The 15,017-nt window shown below is 38.1% G+C and overlaps 1 protein-coding gene across 8 annotated transcripts in view; it reads right to left on the bottom strand.

The window, feature by feature from the left end:
- The window catches only part of ANKS1B (ankyrin repeat and sterile alpha motif domain containing 1B), a gene marked incomplete at both ends in the record, with an annotated part of 1,149,683 nt that overhangs the window by 706,104 nt on the left and 428,562 nt on the right, over positions 1-15,017 (bottom strand). The gene's annotated exons all lie outside the window — the stretch shown is intronic.

Here is a 15,017-nt window from a genome sequence, read left to right as displayed (position 1 = left end):
TGACGTTGCACCAGCCCGAGGCGCGCCGTGCGTTCTCCCAGGGAAGCCGCCCCTGGATCCCGGGACCCCGGCAGTGGCAGGCTGCACAGGCTCCCGGAAGGGCGGTGTGGACAGTGACCTGCGCTCGCACACAGGCTTCTTGGCGGCGGCAGCAGCAGCCCCAGCGTCCCACGCCCGTCACTGGGCTCCGCGCTTTCAGTCGTGACTCGCGCCCGTCTGTGGAGCCCCTTTAAGCAGCGCTCTTAATCCCCTCTCCTCGTGCACCAGGAAACCAAGAGGGAAGAAAAAGTTTCCTGCCTCTTCGGCAGCTCCAGAGTTTTCCCGGACTCCCTGCCGGCTAGCTGTGGCACATTAGCCCCCTTCAGGCTGAGTTCTCGCCGCCAGCCCCAGTCCTCTCCCTGCGCTCTGACCGAAGCCCGAGCCTCAGCTTCCAGCGCCGCCCGCCCCGGCGAGCGAGCAGACAAGCCTCTCGGGCTGGTGAGTGCCGCTCGGCACCGATCCTCTGTGCAGGAATCTCTCCGCTTTGCCCTACCCAGGTATGTGGGGAGTTTCTTGCCTTTTGGGAGGTCTGGGGTCTTCTGCCAGCGTTCAGTAGGTGTTCTGTAGGAGTTGTTCCACGTGTAGCTGTATTTCTGGTGTATCCATGGGGAGGAAGGTGATCTCCGTGTCTTACTCTTCCGCTGTCTTACCCGGAAGTCTGTTGTTACTCCATGTTTGTCTTTCATTAATTATTTTCTACTTTGTATTTTTGGTTCACCAGTGTTACTCTTTGCTTTATTTATTTTTTCCAGATTTAGGGACTTTATAATTAATAAAGACTCCTTTATTCTTTTATTTTCCATTATTGGTTTGGAAGATCTAAAAATATGTTTCTAATTTTTAGTGGTTTCTCTTAAAATTTTTACTGGAAATGCTTTTAACAAACAAAAAAAATTAAAAAGTCATTATATGTATTTGTTTCTCTAGTTCTTTAGTGCACTTTTCTTACTCTGGGGGAAATTTAACACCCTAGCTGCACTTCAGCAGTAGGCCTGACTTCTGGCTCCCACTTCAGGTGAAGCATTTTTTAGATTCCATTACCCTGAGGGGTACAATCTCCCTACAGACCCTTCCCATTTCTGGGTCCAGTCACCAGCTGGTCTGCCATTTAGATTCCACTTTCTATTTTGTGTTTCTGATCTGATTGAGCATGGAAATATTGTCTTTGTTTTTCAGCACAGCTAAAATTTATAATTTTCTCATCATATATTTTATCCTTCATCATTGTTTTGATGCATTGGAAAACTGGGGAAGGGTCACTTTAAAATAAATCTGACAGATATTGCCAAGTTGACAGGTCATATTATATGATCAGAAAAACATATAACTGATTTAAAAATCAATAGAATACAAATGTATATATACCAGATGTTCATTCTCAATTATGGAAAAGCTGTGCACAGCAACAACAACAACAAAAAAAAATGGGAAAGGAATAAACCAGAATGTTAACATTAGTTGCTCTGATAGGTAGGATTCGGGGAAAATACTTTATTCTTGCACAAAATTACTAAAATAATTTATTTAATTTTATGATGAGAACATAAACTTATTTTTAAAAAGCTACTAGAAGAAAAAGTAAGCATTGTATTAGTGGCTATGTTGAAAATTTTTATATTATACTAAAAAATAACAACAATCCAACAGGATTTCCTAAGGCAAACAATTAGTTAAAAGATACTCAAAATTAGCTTATCTGTTCAGAAAAATTTGTGTTGCTATGTCTCAGAATTTAGATGAATCACATTTTTCCACACTCGGTTACAGTAATCAAAGTATGCTTCACCTGATATGATGATCCAGGAACCTCATTCTTGCCTGTGACAATGTCTGCTTAGTACTTTTCAATTTTTTATGGAAAGGAATGCTAGCTAGTTCACTTCTCTTGACTTGTTTGTGGCACAGTTTTTAGCATTCCATTATTCTCATTTCATTTCCTCTATTCACAGGTGAGAGACACTAGGTGACTATTTGGTAATGAATTGAATGGTTCTATAGAAATTAAAAGCATAGAAAACCTATGTGATTAAATGGCACCTGCAGTTTCTTCTCTGGGTTCTGTGTATAAAGAACAGAATAGGATCTCCTACAGAGAATGAATGTGGCCAACTCTGGCAGTAAAATATATAACTCTGGATGCAATAATGGTCTATTTGAGTCCTTTTGACTCTCAGTATCTAGAATGCTTTGAGCTTTTATTTAGCAATATATTATAGATAAAACCTCTCCTAATATTTCATGTCTAATATGTTTTCTTTTTCTTCATGTCTCATACACCTAAGGATCTGGAAAATACTAAGTCCTCAATAAATAGTTGTGGAACAAATGAATGAATAAATGAATGAATCTTATGAAAAGAGACAGTTCTAAACAGTGCTTTGCAGCACTGGGGAAGAGCTATGAATAATAAATACGCTGACAGTCACAGTGAATTCTCATCTCTTTCAACAAATTATTCATCTGTTTTGATGTAGTTTCTTCTACTGCAATAGGAGATAACGATGATAAATGTAATGAAATGATAGATCTGGAAAGTTTTAGTACATTAATTCTTGACTGAGATTAAATAAAATTACTTTTAATTATCTACTCTTCTTAACTATTCAAACTTAGTCTGTCAATACCCAAAAGTAATACAAAAGAAGAAGCTATTTCTGTCTTTTCCATTTGTTACAAATTACTTCTGAGAGACCAACAGAAAAACAGAACAATCCATTATGAGTTTCTCAGATTTATGTATTCTAATACAAATGTAAAATGTAATATATTGGATAAAATCTAGCATAAAATATATTAATTTAAATGGTTACTTTTTAAATGTATAATGTGACTGTAGTTGCGTGGCAGTTAATTTTGCTAATGTTACTTAATTAAGAGTGTAGGAGTCCCTAAAGAGAGAACTAGTAGTCTTAGTGTAATATTACATTATAACACAGCCTCTATGGAAAAGACTATAAAATGAATTAGTGAGCTTGCCAGTAGATGAATCTGACATGTCTAGACAGTGTAGGGAGAAAAAAAAAAGATCTTAAATAGAAGACTATAAGCATTATACAAGATTTCTTTAAGACTATAATTTTAGTATAATGTGATTTCCAACTTAATGCTATATCTAGCAGCTGCTAAACAGAACAACATTAATAAGGGAGTCCATGAAATAACAGCTTAATCATCAGAGTGGATTGAAACTGCACAACTGTAAATTCCCATGAGATCTAATAATATTTTCTCTTTTACAAGCATTGAGAATAACTCTTGTCAAGTGTTCAACCAGTCCACCAAACAAGATAATCTAAATTAAAATATTCTGAATATGAGCAAAACCATAAGTTAAAAACCAATCTTTAACAGATAAAGGTTTATTGCAAGGAAGTTTCAGTATTTTATAGACAGTATCCATCCTTAGTCTATTCAACTTTCTTTCGTCAAAGATGGAAATCACCTACATATTTAACATTAACTAGATAAATGTGAATTGTTTTGATATGAGCTACTTTAACTTTCTAGATGACTAAGTTATTTTTAATTTTCTAATTATAAAAACAGTATGTGTTAACTGTAGAAATTTTGGACAATAAAAAAGGTATGAAAAAAATTAAAATTACATGTTATCCTAGCATCTAGAGATAGTAAAATGACTATGATATCTTCCTGGTCTTTTTTTTTTTCCATGCACATACACATAATGTTAGTTTGCAACCAAGTTTGTATCAAATGGTAAATATACATTCATTCATTCAACAGCTATTTATTCAGGGGCAACTATGTGCTGTTATAAAAATTTGAATAAGTAGATATTATTTGAAAACATTATTTTTAATGATTGTATATTATTTTATCCTTTTATCATTATTACTTAAGCAGTCTCTTGTTTTGACTTTGGGGTTGTCTCCAATTCATCCACTTATTTTAGACTGATTAGAACATTCCTCAGTACCACTTCACAGATGGGCACAATATAGCTCTATCACAAACCACTAAACAAGTTTCCAACTCTTTCTATTTTGTTTGAAAGGAAAACTTCAATATTTATCCTGCAAATCAAAAAAAAAACAAACTTCAAAATCACGTGTTTAACTTAATAAATAATTAATTAATGAACTGTGAATGCGGTTAAGAATATGATCTCTAGAGTGAAATATCCTGTATGCAAATTCCAGCACTGACATTTTCTAAAAAGCTCCAAGCTTTTCTGTGCCTTGTTTCCCTTTCTGCAAAATAGTAATGATAAAACTACTTACTTCATACATAGCTTAAGATTAAATAAGTTAATATGCATAAAATAAGTAGTCACTAACATTAGCTATTATTATTTTTTCATTAATATTTACTGAGTGTCTTTTATGTGGCAGCAATTTTGCTAGAAACTATGGTTGCAACTGGAGAACAGGCAAGATTGTGAACTCTACAAGACAAAAAACTAAAACAGGTATTACAATAAGTAACCCCAAAATAATTACATAATCTCAATCAAAACTAAGAGGTCTAAAGGAAAATTAAATTAGAAGGTGCTAAAAAATTAGAAAACAGAGGCGTCCATATACATACTTAGTCTGGGGCACAGGTATGTGTGGTTCCCACAAAGGTGGTTTCCCTGAATAATAATACAAGTTATTTACTTGGGAGAAGGAGAAGGAAAAGGGACAGTAGAAATAGACATTGCTTCAGGCATGTGTAGGCCCACAGATAGAAAGGAGCTGCCCCTATTAAAGAACTAAAAGGAACTAAAGAGGGCCAGTTGGAAAGGTAGAGACTGGTGCGACATGAGGACATTGTGTGAAATGAAAAGGAAAAAAACATCACCTTATTCAGGGCCTTTCGAACCTTACTAGGGATTTGGGTCATCTTTCTAAGAGCAGTGGCATGTCACTAAGAGAGGAGTGATGCACTCAGATTTGGCTGCAATGTGAATAATAAATTCAAGGAAGGCAAATAGGCAAATAATATTTTATTATTAAAATAATCCAGAAGAGTAATTGGTAATGGTAGAGATTAAGAGAAGCAGATAGATTTGAGAAGTAGTTAGGGATCAATAGTAAGTTACAGAATTACCCTCACCCTACAACCTATTCCAGTTAAAAACCACAAGACCTGGTGACTGATTGAATATGGAAGCTAACGAAGACGGAGATTGAAAGAATGACACACAGGCTTCTGCAATCAGATGAATGATTAAGTCATTTACTAAGAGAAGGAACCCTGCATGAACAGCAAGTTTGGAGGGAAAGACATAAGTGTAATTTTGGGGTCAAGGTATTTATGAGACATATAAGTGGAGACATTCAATAGATAGACAGATGGATGAATGAGTGGATGGATGAATGGATGGATGGATGAGGCTGGAATTGAGAGGAAGTGGTCTAGACCAGAGAGAAATAGTTGGGAGTCTTCAGCATGTTGACTGTAACAGAAGCCATACTATGGATGAGATCACTTAGGAAGAGGGAAAAGTAAATAGAAAAGAGAGGACTTTGAGCCTTGAGGAACTCCCAACTTTTAGAACCTTGCAGAAAAATATCGGCTGTCAATATAGAGAGAGAACAGCATAAGATGAAAATCTCCCTTGGACAGCAAATGGAAGAAAAGATGTCAAGATGGAGGTGCCATTAACCTGTGAAATGCTGCTGAGAGGTTAAGAAAAATGAGGCTTCAGACATGTCCTTTAGATTTTGTGACATCAAGGTCATTGCTACCTTTAGAAAGCACCTTTCGTCATTCCCAGTAGCCTAATGGATAAGGCACTGGCCTCCTAGAAAGCACCTTTCAACAGAGCAGTGAGGACTGGAAACCTGACAAGGTGGGCTGAGAAGTGAAAGGTAAGGAAGAAAATGAACATACTAAGAATGTGAAGGGGATAGAGAGAAGAATAGCAGCTGTGGAATCAAGTGGGATCAGGGAACTTTTTAGTTCTTTATTTGTCGCTTTCATTATTAGTTGTTTCTGTTGTTTGTTATTGTTTTTCAAATGAAAAAGACTTAAACAGATTTAAATGTTACTGTGCATGGCCCAGGGAAGAAGGACAATTAAAAACACAGGAGGGCTTCCCTGGCGGTGCAGTGGTTAAGAACCTGCCTGCCAATGCAGGGGACACAGTTTCGAGCCCTGGTCCAGGAAGATCCCACATGCCGCGGAGCAACTAAGCCTGTGCGCCACAACTACTGAGCCTGCACTCTAGAGCCCACGAGCCACAACTACTGAGCCCATGAGCCACAACTACTGAGCCCACGTGCCACAACTACTAAAGCCCGCGTGCCTAGAGCCATTGCTCTGCAACGTGAGAAGCCACCACAATGAGAAGCCTGCACACTACAACGAAGAGTAGCCCCCGCTTGACGCAACTAGAGAAAGCCCGTGCGCAGCAACGAAGACACAATGCAGCCAAAAATAAATAAATAAAATAAATAAATTTTTAAAAAACAACAACAAAAAACACAGGAGAGAGAAGGAGTGAATGAAAGGGTCAACTTCCTGGGAAGGCAGAGACATGGAGCACAGAGGTTGGAGCTGACCTTCCATACATAGCATGAGAAAAATACCCTCAATTTTTAATTTTTATTTATTTATTTATTTTTTTTTTGCGGTACGCGGGCCTCTCACTGTTTGGCCTCTCCCGTTGCGGAGCACAGGCTCTGGATGCGCAGGCTCAGCGGCCATGGCTCACGGGCCCAGCCGCTCCGCGGCATGCGGAATCCTCCCGGACCGGGGCGCGAACCCGTGTCCCCTGCATCGGCAGGCAGACTCCCAACCGCTGCGCCACCAGGGAAGCCCAATACCCTCTATTTTAACAGGAGGAATAGGCAGGAGAAGGTGCAGGGGCAGTTGTCCTTGTAGACTTGGTGGAGGACGTTAAACTTCCACCTGATGGCTCTGATCTTCTTTTTTTTTTAACCTTTTCTTTTTGAAGTTTAGTTAATTTACAATGTTGTGTTAGATGCAGGTGTATAGCAAAGTGATTCAGTTATGCATACATATATACATATATTCTTTTTCATAGTCTTTTCCATTATAGGCTATTACAAGATATTGAATACAGTTCCCTGTGCCATACAGTAGGTCCTTGTTGCTCCAATTTTCTTTATTAATTAAAATATGAGGTCATCTGCTGAGAGTAAGAGACAAGGTAGGATAAAGTATCTGAGGTTTGAGAAGAGTAAAGGAAGAGTGGACTGATGTAGTGTGGAGGGCCTGCTTGAATTTGGTGAGCATGAATTTATGAATTAATAAATGTTTACCTCATTATTATACATATTCTGACATTGTAGAGAATCTCTGTTCCACAGGATACCATATATGACATCAGAAAAAGCTTGTATCCCCCACATAATCACTTTAGTAAGAGTTCATTGTATTTTTAGAAATCTTATGAGTCTATGATTCATGTTATTCAGGTATAGAACAAGTAAAGTTGGTTTGAGGAAAAAAAGGGATAATGTTCTGTTTGTTTAGGATGTTGTTTTCCAAATACAACAAACTTCCCCCAATTTGATCAAACTGAGATGACTACATTTTCAAATTAGTTAACTGTCCACATGGATGAAAGAATGGTTAATTTACCAGGATTTCACTGCAGGTACTGCTGGCCTAGTTTTCTCTCTTTGCCCTTCTATAAACTAACACTGGGTTACAAATTTACCATGCAGAGATCTGACTTAATAAATGGCTAAGACAGCACTGAGCACAGAGCCAATGGCAAATAAATAATTGCTGTTTGATAAAAATGGTTCTTATCAGCAAGCCAGTGTTTGTATGTTAAAAGAATGCTTTCAAGGGGCTTAAAAATAGTTTGCTCTCTTAAATGAGTTAAACATACTCACAGAACTCATGTTGACACTACCCACTTGCTTAGCAGAGATAAACATTAGCCCTAGTCCAGTCTGAATTCTTTTAATTTCAAAAATTTGGCATTAGAATTAAGAAAGCTTCACCATTTCAAAAAATATTTTGGTATAAATAAGTTACAGAACCACCCTCACAACTACTACCTATTTCAGGATACTGGGCGAGGTGTAGTGAGGTGTGGAGGATTATTCACCACATGACCTTTTTGTCTCAGGTTGACCATAGTTCAGTGAGCACATTAGCAAATTGAATAAAGGTAACCGAGACCGACACTATCCTGGCATGGTACTACTGATTGTGTCCTTTTTATCAGAGATCATTTATTCTTATCCAACAGGACTGGAACAGTCTTCACGAGTGTTGTTGTAAATTGCTCATTAATCAAAATGGATTTATTGAGCATCCATAGTGAGCAAAGCCTGTACTAAGTGATTCAAAATAACAGGTTGCCTAGTAACCATAAAATGGAAAAATTCCCGTGTAAATGAAAGGCAGGTAAGAAAACATTATCTTTGATGGCACCTGACTATTTCATAAGGGATTTTTCTGCTATCATAGCCATTTTATTTTAAGGGTGATATTCATTCATTCACTCACTCATTTAATGATTCATTCATTTATGTAACTGAGTCACCACTACGATTATGTAAGGTCCTTTGCTCGATGCATTAAGGGAAATAAATACGATTCAATACTGACTGAGTAAACATGAGTCTTAGAAAATTTACCAAGCAAGGACTGGACTTCTGTTCATCTTTATTTAATGAGCCTAGTACTAGAGCAATATTATTCTTTATGCCATATAAATCTGTAGTCATTGAGGCATGAGTAAAATGCTCCTTGCAGGAGTATCCTTCATTTTCTGGTTGAATTGTAAAATCTTGTTGAATATAGATTTACTAATAAGTTGCTTTCGTATTTAAATTAAACCACTTGATATGATAAAAATTTTTTTCTTGTGGTCAGGATGTACTAGGTCAGTTTTGTACTAGCTCATCTAGTTAATAAGTAAAAGAGACCACAGAGAGGGAACTAACATCCATACTTAACTGATTTTCTGAGAAAAATACATATTCCATACCCATGAATGACAATGGCAGTTACAGCCAAGACCCTCAGGCTGCACAGCCTCTGAGACAAGCAAGTCCGGGCACGATCTGTCCCTGTAGACCCCAACACCCTAATTCACCTCTCCCATCTAGGTATTGAGTTTGTGTGCTCAGTTACAGCCCCTGTATTTCTTTCTTCAGGCTGCTACTAACCTGGTGTTTAAAACAACAGAAATGTATTTTCTCACAGTTCTAGAGGCTGGAAGTCCAAAATCAAGGTGTTGGCAGAACTAGTTCTTCCTGAGGGCTGTGAAGAAAGGATCTGTTCCAGGCCTCGCTCCTTGGCTTTTACATGGCCATCTTCTCCCCATGTCTCTTCACATTGTCTTCCCTCTTTGCACGTCTCTGTGTCTTCCTTTTTATGAGTCATGTTGGATTAGGGCCCACCTAAAGACTTCATTTTAACTTGATGATCTCTATAAAGACCCTGTCTCCAATTCTCCAAATAAGGTCACATTCTGAGGTCCTAGGAGTACTAGGGGTTCCAATATACCTTTTTGGTGGGGGGGATGGGGGCACAAATCATTCATCACCGTCCCTCTAAAGAAATGGTCATCCCTCCACTCTCTCCATCTCTATCTTTGTCTCTCTCTATTCCTCACTGTCTTTCTTTCTCTCCAGGAAAAGCTTCAGAATGCAGTTCCTGTATGTGTAGAGATCCTCATTTTGTCCGTAAAACTGAGCCAAGTTATCCAGCACAGTTAACCAAAAACTGTAGAATACATACCCTAAGATATAATTCTTTAGTTCCCTTGGCTACTATTTTCCAAATGGCAGAATCCCACGGGGAGAAGGGATGAGCTTCACTCCTACATACCTCTCAGCTTTGTTCCCGCTTCCCCCTCTTCACTGGCATTGGCTTTCTCCTGGCCATCATCATTTTCTCCTGAGCCTGCACATTGATCTCCTAATTAATCCTCCTGTCTCTAGCCTCATCTTTGTTCAATCTATCCCCCACATTGCTTCCTGAGAGATCATTCTAAAACATAAAAATCTATCATGTCCCTCCTTAAAGTCTGTCAGTGGTTTGACTCTGCTATCCAACCTTCAGCATGTCACTTCTTTTTTTATGCATTTTTCCCTAGTCTCATTCTATGCTCTAACCATGCTATATTGGGCATAGTCTGTGAATGCAGTATGTTCTTCCACACATCTAAATCTCTGTACACACTATTCCCTGGCCTAGAGGGCCATATATTTCCCATTCATTCATCTAACTCTTCCTTCTTTGAGGTTCAGATCAGGCACTACCTCCTGTTCTACTCTCCTGGAACACCTTATGCTCACCTCTCTCATTGAACTTATTACCCTTAATTTTAACACTTCTAAGTGCCTAAATATCAGGACTTTTACCTTTCACTCTGTTTCTTCTGCAACATGCAGCATGAGACCTAGAACACCAGAGGCACTCAATAAATGTTTACTAAGTGAGGAACTGTAGGGTAGTTACCTACCCAGTTCAATCTGAGGGCCTCCAAATGACTCATGTGCATCAAGAGAGGTCTCCTCTTCTAGAAGTCCTACCTTTAGATAATAAGGGACTTAGTAACAAAGGGAAAACATCAGTAACTCTAAGAGAAGTCCGTAACTTCCCCTAAGTTCATGAGCTTAATTAGTTGGTCCTAAGAAGGCAAAGCTAAGCATAGCAGAATGAGAGACCTGGAAGTAACTGGATCCAGGCAAAACCTAAGGTACAGGTTAATGGAATCAACAGAAGGAAAAGACGTGAACTGTTTCCTCATCCAGCCAGATGACAGTTATATTGATGCTCCCTTCTACCTGCTATGTTGTTTATGGAGGGGAATTTTGTGAGGTTCACTTGATAAGGTTCCATCTAGAACTGGAACAGAAACTGCACTGACTCTCATACTCATCCGTATTCCTATCATTAAAAAAACAATTCTTCCATTTTTAATTCTGGACTCCCTCACCCCTAGGATTCACAATCACAGCCCAAAGTGCAAAGACTACCAATCATTATAAATTAAGCCTAGGTCAGCTAAGCAAATTGGTTTCTTTTATACTGAATCCAAATGATTGAACACAATTGGGGAAAATTATGTACCCATGCAAATTAACTCTTGTCCCATTTAGAAAACAACAATAACAACAAACAACGCAGGCATTGTTGAAGTTTGTATTTTCCAAATGTATCTGTAAGAATATCTTTTTACGATATGACTTCAATAACACTTTTCCATAAAGGGGAAGGGGAATTAAATTCCCTCCAGTTAAATATATGCAGGCTCTTGTCTACAATGGAAGCGATGTTGCCTTCTGAAGCTAAGTTATAAGAAGTAACATAGCTTCTGCCTCGTTCTCTTAGGATACTTCCTCTTGGAACACTTTTACATACCATGCTGAAGTCCAAGTAGCCCATTCCAGCCATATGAGTAAGGATCTGTCTTGAGAATAGATCCTCCAGCCCCCAGTCAAGTTGATACCACTTGGGGCAGAAAGACTCTATCCCTGCCAAGCCCTTCCCAAAATGCAGATTTATAAGCAAAATCAATGCTCAAACATTAAGTGTTGAGGTGGTTTGTTACACAGCAATCAATAAGCAGAACAGATCCTAATACTTGAAAACAGGGTGCTGTCATAATAAAAATTTAAACTACACGGCACTAATTTTGTGAATGAGGCAGCAGGCAAAAGCTGGAAGAGCCTCAAGATGAGTGCTTGTGAAAGGCTAAAGGCCAAGAAGAGGATTCGTGGGAGTCTAAAAAGCTATGAGAAAGCTGTTGTTGAAGGCTTAAATAGGACAGCAAATGTAAAGGCAGGGAGTCATTTACAATAAAGTAAAGTTTGGCAACATTGACTTCTGCAATAACACTGAGAAAAGAAATTGAACCAAATGAACTCTATGATCTAGCTAAAGAGATTTCCAGGCACAATATTTAAAGTCAACCCAGCTTCATCTGGCTGCCCATGATAACACGCCAGTAGAGAGAGGAACTAAAGAATGACCCACTAAATACAAAGAGGCCAGAAATTTCTGGGTACAAAAACAAAACTGGTTTCTCATTTCTAGCTGCTCCAAATGGCAAACAATCCTCAAATAAATAAGGCCAATGACCAAATGTGGGTGAGATACAAGATCATATGTTAAGACCTAAGAAAGATCTCAGGTAGTGCCACATAGAAACTTTAAACCAGACAAAAGACCGTCTAAGGATTTAAGGGCATGCCTCATAGATCCTCCTTGTTTAATAACAGGGTTCCTAAGAACCTCAAGGACATTGTCTCACAGAATTCTTATAAGGAGCACAACGCAGAGAAAAACTTATATGAAATATAAGCTTTTTTCTAATGGAGTATAAATTGAAACACAGGAAGTCCACAAAGTTTTAAAAGAAAGTAGATCAGTAGATTATCTCTGTAATATAAAATGAAAAGAGATAATAAGAAATGAAAAGAGGTCTTTTGACCCCTAATTTTCTATAGGCAGTAAGCAAGTGAGAAAGATACTCAGCTGTAAACATGGGTTACTTTTTATGGAAAAAGAAGAATGACTTGGAGGGTGGAACCAAGAGCCACAGAAACCAATTACTACTCCATTGTACTAAGCCTTAATCAAGTAACTCTGCTTGATTAGATTCAGAATTCCCACAGACTAGTGATGGCTGCATGCCCTATTATCCCTGTGTTTGAATGGGAGTGTCAATTGTGGTTTTCCTATGCCTTTCCCACTCTTATGTTATGGGACAGGAGACTGGTAACTTGTCTCTTTAGTTCACAGGTCACCATTGCCAAGAGCAAAGGTAGTCAAGGACCTATACCATAAGAACTGCACCAGAACGACTCACACATACCTGAACCTAGTCTGGGAGTTCATGCAGAATGAGCTGATGTTTGGGAATCCTGAAGGAAAAAAATGAGTGTAATTTGCATAGGAAAAGGATATAAATCATTGTGACCAGAGGGCAGACTATGGAGGATTATATTTTCCAAAAATGACAGCAAAAATATCTGCCATCTTATATTCCTCAAAATACCTTCAAGCTTATCTTTTATTTATAATAGCATGGTCATTTTATACTCTATATCTGATAATTCCAGTATTTGAAGTCTTTCAGGTATGTATCTGTTCATTCTTATTTCTGTTGATTCTTGTTTGGGGATCTTTTTCTTTTAGGCTTAATCTTTGTAAATTGATCATTTTAATTGCAAAAGTATTTATAGAAATTATTTGGGGCCTAGGAAGATAATACATTCCTCTCTAGACGTTTACATTTGCTTCTGCTTGATGACTGAGGGTATTACTTTAAACTAAATTCATGGACTGATGCTTTTTAGACCATATGGATGATATGTTTTGGGTGCAAACCTGTGTGAGGTCCAGCTCATGGTTACAACTCCTCAGGAATTTCTCCCCTTGTTCTGCTCACAACAAATCATTTTTTCAGACCTTGCAGTCTCCTTAGAATGAAGGTTATGAGGCAGGACTATTTCTGATTACTGTGAGGGTGTAGCCCCTGTACTCCTAGCTCTATGGAGGAAGGATTTCCTATTAGAATCCTCATGCTGAGCAGGCACAGAGATTTGTTTTCTGTACACAAATCCATAGAGGACTTGAGCACCAAAGTTCAACAGCAGGTTCAGCAAATTCCCTCAGGACAAAAGTGGCTTTAATGCTCCACTGGCTTCCCACCTTCACCAATGTACTGCCTGATTATTTCTTACTAATATACTGATAAAAAGAAGTTCCTAATTTAAATGTTATTCACTTTACATAATCTTCCTGTCACCTTTTTGATGTTTTTAAGTTTTCCTTTTCTGTATTTTTATCCAGCACGTTTATTGGTTTTCAGCAGGAGAGTTTTTCTAAGCCTATTAGTCTTGTTACCTGGGTCCATCTCTTTTTCATCCCTGTATCCTCAGCATGCAAAGCAATGCCTGGCATGTGAAGGAACTCAGTTCGTTTTTGATTGTTTAATGAATACACAATGCTTTCATTCCTGCTTCCACCAACCCTAACTTAACACCCTTACTCCCATTCCCTAATTAAGGCTCTTTTAAATTTTCATACATATATACCGTCCATTTTCCTACATTAACTGAGCTTTGCCCATGATTTCCCCACTATTTTCCCCTGTGACCTCTCCTACAGAAGATCTTTCATTCAACTCTCATTCTTATCATCTCTCAGCACTGTCTTCACTCTCCATGACTGCTTCTGAATCACACTCACTATTCTACCTTCATCCGAAATCTGCTGCTCATCTGATGATTATGTTATCCTGTTAAAACATACTTTTTCTGATTTTATTGTTATCATATGTGGACTTTCAGGCATACCTCCACATTTCTTGAGTATTTCAGTACTTGGTTCACACTTTCTATTCCACTTTATCTCCTAATATAATGCAGCAGCATAACTAATCTAGTGTTTAAGAGTACAAGTGGACAACACAAGTTCAAGTCCCAGAACCATCCGCTGTTAACATGTAACCTTGGGAGGTTACCTAATATTTTGGTGCCTCACTTTCCTCACTGTAAATTGGGAATAATGGCATTATTACCTTACAGCATTGTAAGAATTATGTGAAGTAATGTATATAAAGCACTTATAATAGTATCTGGCACACAGTAAATGCTCAATAAACTTTAAATATTTTCATGATTATGCGTTTACCTCATCCTAAAATATTCTTTCTGCATGCTTATGATTCATACAACACCCTGGCCTCAATGCTTCTCAAAAATCTACTTGTTTACTTCTATAAAATACCATAGCATATTACTTTAAATGGTATTTCTGAATTTTACTTTAACCCTTCTCAACATCTAGCTCTTCTTTTCAGTCAATAACCTTTTACAGTACTCAGAAATTGAACCCATATGGAAGTACCTATTTTCTTTGTATTCATAATGCTCTATCTTCTCTTCTCTCTGAGAGAAGCAATGTCTGTGTTTTCTTAGACTAGCTTAGTCTTAATTTCTACCTATTCAATTCTCTCTTTTTACTCTTTGTCTTCAATCTCTTGCTCTCCACCAGCAAATTCCTCCAACTTGTAAACCTGACCAAGT

This window comes from Mesoplodon bidens, assembly GCF_964165515.1.
Source record: "Mesoplodon bidens genome assembly, chromosome: 11".
NCBI classification, from domain to species: domain Eukaryota; kingdom Metazoa; phylum Chordata; class Mammalia; order Artiodactyla; family Ziphiidae; genus Mesoplodon; species Mesoplodon bidens.
Note: the sequence above shows the minus strand (reverse complement) of the source record. Positions and strands in the feature narration are given on the sequence as shown.